This window comes from Schistocerca gregaria, chromosome 2 (assembly GCF_023897955.1).
Source record: "Schistocerca gregaria isolate iqSchGreg1 chromosome 2, iqSchGreg1.2, whole genome shotgun sequence".
Taxonomy (NCBI): Eukaryota; Metazoa; Arthropoda; class Insecta; order Orthoptera; family Acrididae; genus Schistocerca; species Schistocerca gregaria.
Window position 1 is genome coordinate 1026564987 of NC_064921.1, and position 12326 is coordinate 1026577312.

The window sequence follows — 12326 nt, forward strand, 5'->3', positions numbered from 1 at the left end:
TGATCTCCTTAATGTATGTCAAAAAATTTGTTATCTTTATCAATGACATTGTAAATTCAAAAGTGTTCCTCTTCACCAGTTGTCCTTCAATTTTTCCCTACGGTTTATCCCCTCTACTACGATGTCTGCGTGTTTAGAAATTGGTACATTGTTTTAAATATTTGGGTCCGCATGCCCTTCCTGACGTCAGACTCGTCAAGGTAACCTAAGGCAGTGAAGTCGTGTCCGCCATTTGTCTGTGGATTGTATAAGCTTCAATCTACTATACATCTACATCTACATATATATTCTTTCTTCCTGTAAACCTATCCGAGGGAGATCTCAAACACTCGAACACTACTCAAGAATGGGTCGCACTATTGCTCTACAGTATAAGGAATTTCCTTTACAGATGAACCATGCCTTCCTAGAATGCTCCCAATAAACAGAAGTCGACGATTCGGCTTCCCTGCTAACGTCGTTCTTTGCACGTTCCATTTCATATGACTTTGGAACGTTATGCTTAGATATTTAATCGAATTGGCTGTGTCAAGCAGTACACCACTAATGTTGTGTTCGAACATTTAAGGACTGTTTTTCCTGTTTATCTGCTTTAATTTAAATTTTTCTACGTTTAGAGAAGTCTACCATTCATCACACCAACTGGAATTTTTTCTAACTCATCTTGTGCCCTGCTACAGTCACTTAACGACACCTTCTTGTACGTCACAGCATCGTCAGCGAATAGCTAAAAATTGTTGTCCACTGTGCCCTTCAATCAGAATGACAGCCCTTCAACACATATCCGTAAGGCACTCCTGATAATACCCCTGTCTCTGATGAACACTCACCATCGAGGACAATGTACTCGGTTCTTAAGAAGTCTTCAAGCCACTCACAAATCTGGGAAACTAATAATTATGTTCGTACCACACCCTTTCCGGAAAACCAAGAATATGGAATCTGCCTGTTGCCCTCCATCCATGTTCGCACGACATCGCGTGAGGAAAAGGAATACTGAGTTTCACACGAATTATTCTTTCTAAATCCTTGCTTGTGTTTGGTGAGAAGCTTTACTGCCTCAAGGAGATTTATTACGTTCTGTAGCGGGTCGGTGTTTTGTGACACTAGATATTGAGAGTCAGCGACAAAAGCGAGCAAAGGTTATTATTTTGTCAGGGATGGCAGGAGGGAAAGCGACACTTTGTGGACAGTGCAATGGGTTCTTCCCTTGGCTCAATGGGTGAGGTGTGAGTGAAACATTGGTGGTTCCTGTTATGTACCCAAAAATTGTCTTTGAACAATAGTACTATTTCTGTTCGTCTCATTTCTTTCAGTTAGCTTCTGTACTATACTGTAGCAGTTCTTCCTATGTGTGCTCCAAATTTTATGTTACTTGATTGTGAGACATCACGTGAAGGTTACTTTAATCCTTAAGTTTTGCACACCAGTGTAAATGAGTAAATCTATAGATGAATGGAGGGTGTACAGGGCGCGAAATTTAGTAGACAGAGCTTCCACCTCTGGCGGCAACAATGGCTTACCCAGGCTGGGTGATACCGGTTTGACCTCGGCGTATCATAAAACGCCCAAAGGACTAAGTCGGACGACTGGACCTGAGGGCAGGGTTATCTTAAGTTCACTTACAGACACTTTTAAAACCTTGCCCAAATATATTCATCGCGTTTTTTTTTTTTTAAAGGGAAATGTGACCTTACACAAAAAAAATGGCTCTGAGCACTATGGGACTTAACATCTATGGTCATCAGTCCCCTAGAACTTAGAACTACTTAAACCTAACTAACCTAAGGACATGACACAACAGCCAGCCATCACGAGGCAGAGAAAATCCCTGACCCCGCCGGGAATCGAACCCGGGAACCCGGGGGTGGAAAGCGAGAACGCTATCGCACGACCACGAGATGCGAGCTGACCTTACACATGAACAGTGAATACCTATATTTTGTATTAACCAAAATAGTGAAAAAATAAAATTTATAGTAACAAACTCCCAGTGAGAGAACATTTATACATGAAACCCGTTCACCTTTTATTGTTCACAGTATTTATTGAAGTCAATCAAAAGAAATAACGATTATCATAAACTTCAAGTGAGAGAACATTTGTACATATTTTAAGTAACTTATTGAGCTCAGCTACACTTGATGCCTCCCAAAAAACACCAATTAATATTTTGTCCTTACAATGATCGAGCCCTTGGTGGATGCCGACATTCAAAACCCCGCACAAATGCCTCACCTAGTAAACATACTTTGGTATATCATACAGTTCAAGATACACAATATTGTCTGGAACGAACTAAACACTCAGTTTTAAAACGTTGTGCACAATAAGCCCCACGGCTTGGATGGTAAGGCAGAATGCCGACGCTACTACACACCAAGCAACAACAGTTCGGTCAGAATGGTGCAACAAATTGAGTAGCGTCCGACCACAACATGGATTACTAACAGATTTTCATAACTGAGCACTCGCTAATAGTTTGTCTCAGGTGAGATGCACTTGCAATATGGAAGGCAAAAAGTGCAGGGCCAGTGAAAGCGATAAATAGAATATCAGGTCAGTGAAATAATCGTCCGACAGAATCAGAGAAGTAGGTGACCAGTACAATCTCGCAACACAATGTAATCAGTTAACGACCACCAACTGCTTGGTTGCGCAGAGCCATCTCAAGACACAGCCGTTACAACTGACGCCTGTACAATGCCTTTTCAAAACACCTCTTCACCGACCGCGTTACCTCCGCTCCTCGGGCAATAGCACCGCCCTCTCTACACCTCCAAAATACCTCTCGCGCTCCCCGTCGATCCGCGCCACCTCGCGACCGACTCACAAGCGCTGAAAAGTCAGCATCTCTCAACGAATGTCGATAGATGCAAAGCCGGCATGTCGCACTGAGCATCGGGTTGAAATGGGCTACAATGGAAGTTGCCGGTACTGGCACGTCATTCCATACTGCTTCAAGTCTATTCCAGGGTTTGCCAATCCTAGTGGATGGCGTGTGGTGGCGTGGCATTCTCTCAACAAACAATGATCAGAAGGTTTGATTCGGCGAGAAATGTTCTGGCCATGAAAACAGCCCATAATCCCCTGCATCGACGTAGCTTAGGACAGCGCGCGGCGGGGTCAGGGATTTTCTCTGCCTCGTGATGGCTGGGTGTTGTGTGCTGTCCTTAGGTTAGTTAGGTTTAAGTAGTTCTAAGTTCTAGGGGACTGATGACCATCGATGTTAAGTCCCATAGTGCTCAGAGCCATTTGAACCATTTTTTTTGACAGCGCGGACAACATGCGGTCTTGCGTTGTCTTGGTGGAACATAATGTCCCGGTAACAATGAGGACAGAGCACAGCCATGAGCCTTAGATTTTACAAATACCGAATGGTTATAAATTAAAATACAGCTACTCACAGGGGTACAGTGTGGGCTGCAATTATCGTATGGGAGCGAAAGTTGGTAGTCATTCTGTTGTGTTAATGCAGGTCCGATTTACGCTGGAGAACCATCAGTTTCAATTTTGGCCAACAGGTGCAAAGAAGGCAGAGTGAAAGCAAGAAAGAAGTACAGAGGTGATTCCGTATGTAATGAATTAAGAACGGGAAATGGTCAGAAAGGAACAAAAATGTGAGAAAGGCATACTGTTGATTTTACACTACTGGCCATTGAAAAATTGCTACACCACGAAGATGACGTGCTACAGACGCGAAATTTAACCGACAGGAAGAAGATGCTGTGATATGCAAATGATTAGCTTTTCAGAGCATTCACACAAGATTGGGACCGGTGGTGACATCTACAACGTCTTGACACGAGGAAAGTTTCCAACCAATTTCTCATACACAAACAGCAGTTGACTGGCGTTGACTGGTGAAACGTTGTTATGATGCCTCGTGTAAGGAGAAGAAATGCGTACCACCACGTTTCCGACTCTGATGAAGGTCGGATTGTAGCCTATCGCGATTGCGGTTTATCGTATCGCGACATAGCTGCTCGCGTTGTGCGAGATCCAATGATTGTTAGCAGAATATGGAATCGGTGGGATCAGGGGGGTAATACGGAACGCCGTGCTGGATCCCAACGGCCTCGTATCCCTAGTAGTCGAGATGACAGGCACCTTATCCGCATGGCTCTAACGGATCGTGCAGCCACGTCACGATCCCTGAGTCAACAGATGGGGACGTTTGCAAGACAACAACCATCTGCACGAACAGTTCGACGACGTTTGCAACAGCTTCGACTATCAGCTCGGAGACCATGGCTGCGGTTACCCTTGACGCTGCATCACAGACAGGAGCGCTTGACATGGTGTACTCAACGACGAACCTGGGTGCACGAATGGCAAAACGTCATTTGTTTCGGATGAATCCAGGTTCTGTTTACAGCATCGTGGTGGTCGCATCCGTGTTTGGCGACATCGCGGTTAACGCACGTTGGAAGCGTGTATTCGTCATCGCCATACTGGCGTATCACCGGGCGTGATGGCATAGGGTGCCATTGGTTACACGTCTCGGTCACCTCTTGTTCGCATTGACGGCACTTTGGACAGTGGACGTTACATTTCAGACGTGTTACGACCAGTCGCTGTACCCTTCATTTGATCCCAGTGAAACCCTAAATTTCAGCAGGATAATGAACGACTGCATGTTGCAGGTCCTGTACGGGCCTTTCTGGATACAGGAAATGTTCGACTGCTGCTCTGGCCAGCACATTCTCCAGGTCTCTCACCAATTGGAAACGTCTGGTCAATGGTGACCGAGCAACTGGCTCGTCGCAATACGCCAGTCACTACTCTTGATGAACTGTGGTATCGTGTTGAAGCTGCGTGGGCAGATGCACCTGTACACGTCATCCAAGCTCTGTTTGATACAACGCCCAGGCGTATCAAGGCCGTTATTACTTCCAGAGGTGGTTGTTCTGGGTGCTGATTTCTCAGGATCTATGCACCCAAATTGCGTGAAAATGTAATCACATGTGAGTTCTAGCATAATATATTACTCCAATGGATCCCCGTTTATCATTTACATTTCTTCTTGGTGTAGCAATTTTAATGGCCAGTAGTGTTTTATTAACCGCCTCTTACACAGTTTGTTCAATATGTGCACTGTGGAAACGACGAGATGCTGCATCTGTGAAATGACATGATCAACAAGTGCTCGCAGCAGTTCCTGTGAAATCTGACCGACGTATTGCTGTGCACTATATTTCAAATCAGTTAGAGACAGAACGTGTCCTTGGTAAACCCGTTCTTTTGGATATCCTCTAAGTCAAAAGTCACTTGATTCGGATCAGGTGATCTTGCAGGGCACGCATCTGAAAAACCTCTTTAGGCAACGCGTTCGTGGAGGGTTGCATTGAGCAGATCTTTCACTAGGCGAGCGGCATAAGCTATTGCCCCATACTGCATGGGAACAGAGGTACCTACACTTCCAAAGTACAAATCTCGTGCTGTGCAAGGAAGTCTCAAAAACGCACAGACGTCGCGGTACAACTGACGAGCCCTCTGAGCTTATTCTCTTCACACAAAAGCAGACCAGAATGAAGTTGTTTGTGAATCCCGACCACCAATTACATACGGCGAGTGCAATGGCTCTTCGTGCACAAAAGGCTGTTTAAAAGTACCTCAAATTCGGCAGTTCTGTATATTCATTGTACATTGTAGTGTAACATGCGCCTCTTCACTTCACAGAATATTGCCCGGCAACATGTAATCAACCTCGATCCGTGCCAGAAACCGAAGCACGAATTCAGGACGTTGCTGCCGATCGAGAGGTTTCAGTTGTTGCGTCATCTGGATCTTGTGCTGGTACCAGTGTAATGTAGACCGCCTGACTTTCTCCACTGTTGACAGTGGGACAGGTAGTTCTCATGAGACCGCACGAGCGCTAGCACTACCCAGGACACGAGCTGCGTCGTCATTTGCAGCAACAGAAACCTCGCCAATAATTCCTACCGCGGTAGGACGCCAGCTCACCCGTGTTCTCGAATTTCGTTATCATGCCCTTTAAACCATTTAACTACATCGGCCCTCCCTCAAACTTTTCAGTCAGCTATACTCTCTCAACGCATCCCTATAATTACTTTTGTTCTCGTAAAACACATTCAGAACAGCGCACGGTCTTTCTTCTTGATAGTCATATTGCTTATTCACGTCATGGCTTATCAAATGACAGGTGGATGTCATAACGTTACACATAGTACAGCACCATCTAAACATTCATGGTGGTGTCTGATTGTTATATATCGTGTCTCCCTACCACTTTCGGGCAACGACGCTCTGAGCGTGTTTTTTAGGGAATTGACTAGTTTGAACCTGGGACCTGTTGCTGGTAAGGAGACGCCAGACCACACATGACATGTAGAATTCAGAAGAGTTCAGTGAGACTAGCGATGATATCACCAAATACTAAATGATCTCAGCGTCAGCTCCACTGCACTCCCTGTAAAAGAATCTTAATACTAACTAAATATAGTGGAAAGGGTTCAAGGCTTACCTATTTTTAGTTAGCTGGTAAAATAACGTCGAAAAAACAGTTAAGTTTACCATTGGAAATTTATTCTAATCACAAAATATCGTTTATAAATTGCACTATTGATAAAAGGAAATGTTTTAATACAGGATGGTAAAAACCAACTGCGTTCAACAAAAATGTGAACGAATATTCCCTGAATGGGTTTCCAAGTTCTACACAGGATCGAAGGATGACCTATGCCATATCACATCTATAATCTAGGTTAAATTTAAGTTTCACAAAAGAAAAAAACTATCAAAATGGTCTACAGTGACCCTCAGTTATCTTTAATTACTTGTCTAACTTGTCGTAAATTGCAGTGGCTGATGTGGCTTCTCAATAACTATATAAAAGAAAAATCATCACTTTTCAGATCTGTTCTTTAAGTGGCAAATGTGAACACCATGAGTTTTAATTAACGATCGACACTAGTATTACGCAAAAAGGGGTGTAACAGATGAGTCTTCTGCAGTTATGAGTGAAGCCTTATGCGCTCAAAAATGCGGCATCGCGTGCTTTCATTACCTTGTCGGTGTTTAGGCCGCGTCATGGCGACAGCGGCAGGTGCACCAGCCAGTCTCGGAACTAACTCTCCTCTAACTTCTCCTCACTACAATTTACCGAAGTTGGTTTAAAAAAACTATCTGGCTGTGTTTTCATCTGACCAATCAGGGTCTCAATGTTAACCTTAAGCTCCGCCTACAAAATTCTGTCTATCCAATGAGAAAAGTTATATTTTTCGTGGTGGGGCAATGTTTTTAAAGTTTGCAACGTAACAGAGACACTAAAAAGTCTCACGCTAAAACCTGCAGCTGGTGTGGTCCTTTTAGCGTTATCGTAAGATCTATACTGTTCTTCTGGAGGGCTCTATCTTTTAACATGGGTTGGGGGGTAGTCCTTAACGTACCTGAGACACGAAAAAGTCTCACGCTAAAACTTGCGGGTGGTAGTGGCCCTTTTTTGTGTTATCGTAAGATCTATACTGTTTTTGTGGAGGGCTCTAGCTTTTAACATGGGCGGGGGGGTGGTCCTTGACGTACCTGAGACGCGAAAACGTGCGGGTTGTGTGGCCCTACTGGTTAGTTGGAGCCGTAGGTTTCCAGACCTTCCCTTATCGTAGGGCCTTCTAGCTTAACACGGTTCTGCTCTCGGCTTCTGTCCTCGTTTCTCCCCTCGGAACTGCGTCTGCCTCACGGTGGGAAGGTACGACATGCATTTAGGCATTCTTGTGTTAGTCTGTAGTATTTCATTTGCTCACTCGTTACTCGTATTACTTTGGTTAATTCAATGTCACGATTTATTCGGAGCTATGTGACATACTACTGGATTTGCTTATCATGTCAGGTTTTCATGGAAGGTGTTGGATTTGCCTGACACCTTACATAAATGACAGGTGGATGTCATAACGTTACACATAGTACAGCAGCAGATATGCACCTGGTGGACAAAACTGCAGCTAATATCTTTTCCATGGTAAAACGATACCATATTAACGCATTAGCATATCTACCAAGTTTCGCTGCGACACGATAATTACAGTACACAATGGACTTCCATGAGTAGCTAAAAAATTATAATTCGTCAGTTACTACGGCCACTGAGTAAATTTTCAGGTATGCGAACCAGAGGTGAGTTCCTTGTGTATCCAATGGCTGCCACTATCACCACCTCAAGCCCATTATGATGTTGACGAATGGTATCCAGCAACGTTATTCCTCTCCCGGGCTCCACACACAGTTAGCTACATGCTGTATGCAGGATCATCACTCCTCTGAATCCGTGATACCACTTGTAAGGTACCCCATTTAAGGAACTAGCGGTAGATTTCCACCCTGTCTAGTAGAGGCGGTTTGCCATCTGGCGCTTTGAGAGCCAAAGGAGGATGAGGTGCCGAGCCAGGAATCGCTCGTGATGTCAGTAAAGATATACATAACGAAAGTACATTTATTCTGGAGCGAATCAAGTAACTGTTATTAATAATCATTTACTAACAAAAGCTGCCCTTCGGCGCTCAGACATTAGGAACAGTCTACGGGCCATAAATACTATCTTTCAGTAATTTTACAATGCCAGGAAACGGTGATGTTAATAAATAAATGAATAAATTTGTCACAACCGAAGATGTACGATCTTATACGAACTATTTCGATTGTACTCTCAAGTTGCAGACTGTGTGCCATAGTCAGCAGTCGTCGATTGGGTGCCTTTCGATCTAGTCATGAGGCAGACCATGCTCTCGTACCGTTAACAGGTAGCTTGTAATCGTTGTGAACGAGTTCATTTAACGATGTTTCGTAAGTGGGATAGGAAGTCAAACGAGCTGGCTTGCAGCAGGAGAGGCACCAGAGGACATTTTAATTTCCACTGTCTATACTTTTACAGGTAGATTCATAAAACTTTGTCAGCATGACCAGGAAGGATTCAGGATTCACACTCATAGCAGCGGAAGTTCAAAAACATAACAAAACAGTTTTTTTTACATGTGAAATTTCATCATTTTTTCACTTACTATTGGCTGCATTTGTTGCTATAGGTACACTTTTCTTCATAAGTAAGAGAGACTGTTCGATGAATTTTGCACGGCATACAAACCATACTTACAGGTGTCTGAAACTCTAGAATCTATTTTGCACAGCATACAAACCATAGTTACAGGTGTCTGAAACTCTAGAATCTATTTAATTTATGAAAAAATGAATGAGCTGTTACGTTTTAAACTTTATGTTTAGAAAAAAAAAAACAAATTTGTAGTTAATTATCTCAATTTTTACCACAGTTTTTAATAGATTTGGAAAATTGTAGAGTTTCATACACCTGTAAGTATTGTTTGTATGGTATGCAAAATTTATCAAAAAATCTCTCTTACTTGTGAAGAAAAATGTACCTATAGCAACAAATGCAGCCAACAGTAAGTGAAAAAAAAGATGAAATTTCATACTTAAAAAAATTATGTTTTTTAAGTTCCCCTGCTATGAGTGTGAATCGTGAATCCTACCTGGTCATGCTGACAAAGTTTTATGAATTTATTTGTAAACGTATAGACAGTAGAAAATAAAATGTCCTGTGGTGTCTCTCCTACTCCAAGTAGGCCCGTTTCACGTTCTACCCCCCTTAAATAAGTCCACCATAATCCCATCCCGTGTAAAAATTATTTGCGCGTAAAACATAGACAATAGTATTGCACTATCAGTATTCGATGGCGGTACTACGGCTCTGCCAGGGTACATTAAAATACGAGAGCATCTCCACATAACAGGTAGGAAGAATTCCTACGCGGTGGCTCCTTAAATCAATTCAAGGACGGACTAGCTTAATTTCCGCAAAACTCGGATGGGATGGCGTGCGCAGTTATACTGCTCGCCCTTTATAGCTTCATCTAAGGACTCAACGACTACACTTAGACGTTTCTGGGAGTTTCGTAAGAGTGGAGTTTCTTGCACACTTCTTTGTCCACTGTTATCGCTGGGGAACGGCTGCCGGTGCTCCTATCTCTGCTGCAACGCCCAGGGAAACCAAACCACAACAATCGCCGCAATGTTGACATTCCACGATGCTCCAGATATCGTCGTAGTGTCCGTGTAAATACCAGTCTTTCTGTAAACAGTCCCGTTTCGTGACTCAAGGTACGTGTCTTGGCTGTAGAATCCTGTTTTGCCGGGAGATAAATGTGTCTTTCATCTTGGGGCCAATCGCGTGCTGCCGTCGATGAGGCATAAGACGATCACTTCACAAACGAGAGAACGTTCAAATGGGATTTTCGAATCAGATACCCACTGCCTAATCTTTCCTTGTATACAGAATGTAGACCTACCTATTGAGGTTGCATTGCAGTGCTAATAATCTACATGTCAAGAATGTAGTACACATCATGCAAATCTCATTATTGCAGCACACTGCGTTCACCCTATTGGAATTTTAACGGCTAGAAATAAGTGTATATTGGAAAGTCCTTCGTCTAATTGTGTGAAATTTTTGTCGGGAAACACCATTGGTTGTCAGTCACAGAATATACACTATATGATCAGAAGTATTCCGTCACTTGGCTGAAAATGACTTACAAATTCGTGGCGCCCTCCATCGTTGATGCTGGGATTCAATACGGTGTTGGCCACCCCTTAGCCTTGATGACAGCTTCCGCTCTCGTAGGCATACGTTCAGTCAGGTGCCGGAAGGTTTCTTGGAGAATGGCAGCCCATTCTTCACGGAGTGCTGAACTGAGGAGAGCTATCGATGTCGGTCGGTGAGAACCGGCACGAAGTCGGCGTCTCAAAATATCCCAAAGATATTCTACAGGATTCCGGTCAGGACTTTTTGCAGGCCACTCCATTCAAGGAATGTTATTCTCGTGTAACCACTCTTCCACAGGCCGTGCAATAATCTAAACATTCATGGTGGTGTCTGATTGTTCTATATCGTGTCTCCCTACCACTTTCGCGCAACGACGCTCTGAGCGTGTTTTTTAGGGAATTAACTAGTTTGAACCTGGGACCTGTTGCTGGTAAGAAGACGCCAGACCACACATGACATGTAGAATTCAGAAGAGTTCAGTGAGACTAGCGATGATATAACCAAGTACTAAATGATCTCAGCGTCAGCTCCACTGCACTCCCTGTAAAAGAATCTTAATACTAACTAAATTTAGTGGAAAGGGTTCAAGGCTTTCCTATTTTTAGTTAGTTGGTAGAATAACGTCGAAAAAGCAGTTAAGTTTACCATTGGAAATTTTATTCTACTCTTAAAACATCGTTTATAAATTGCACTATTGATAAAAGGAAATGTTTTAATACAGGATGGTAAAAACCAACTGCGTTCAACAAAAATGTGAACGAATATTCCCTAAATGGGTTTCCAAGTTCTACAATCGATCGAAGGATGACCTATGCCATATCACATCTATAATCTCGGTTTAAATTAAGTTTCACAAAAGAGAAAACTATAAAAATGGTCTACAGTGACCCTCAATTATCTTTAATTACTTATTTAACTTGTCGTAAATTGCAGTGGCTGATGTGGCTTCTCAATAACTATATAAAAGAAAAATCATCGCGTTTCAGATCTTTACTTCAAGTGGCAAATGTGAACACCATGAGTTTTAATTAACGATCGACACTAGTATTACGCAAAAAGGGGGTGTAACAGATGAGACTTCTGCAGTTCTGAGTGAAGCCTTATGTGCTCAAAAATGGGGCATCGCGTGTGTTCATTACCTTGTCGGTGTTTAGGCAGCGTCAGGGCGGCAGCGGCCGGCGCAGCAGCCATCCAGCTCGCCGTCTCTGAACCAACTCTTCTCTAACTTCTCCTTACTACAATTTACCGAAGTTAGTTTAAAAAAACTATCTGGCTATGTTTTCATCTGACCAATCAGGGTCTCAATGTTAACCTTAAGCTCCGCCTACAAAAATTCTGTCTATCCAATGAGAAACGTTATACTTTTCGTGGTGGGGCAATGTCTTTAAAGTTTGCAACGTGATTTAAAATGGAATGATCATATGAAGTTGATCGTCGGTAAAGCAGATGCCAGACTGAGATTCATTGGAAGAATCCTAAGGAAATGCAATCCGACAACAAAGGAAGTAGGTTACAGTACGCTTGTTCGCCCAATGCTTGAATACTGCTCAGCAGTGTGGGATCCGCACCAGGTAGGGTTGATAGAAGAGATAGAGAAGATCCAACGGAGAGCAGCGCGCTTCGTTACAGGATCATTTAGTAATTGCGAAAGCGTTACGGAGATGATAGATAAACTCCAGTGGAAGACTCTGCAGGAGAGACGCTCAGTAGCTCGGTACGGGCTTTTGTTAAAGTTTCGAGAACATACCTTCAC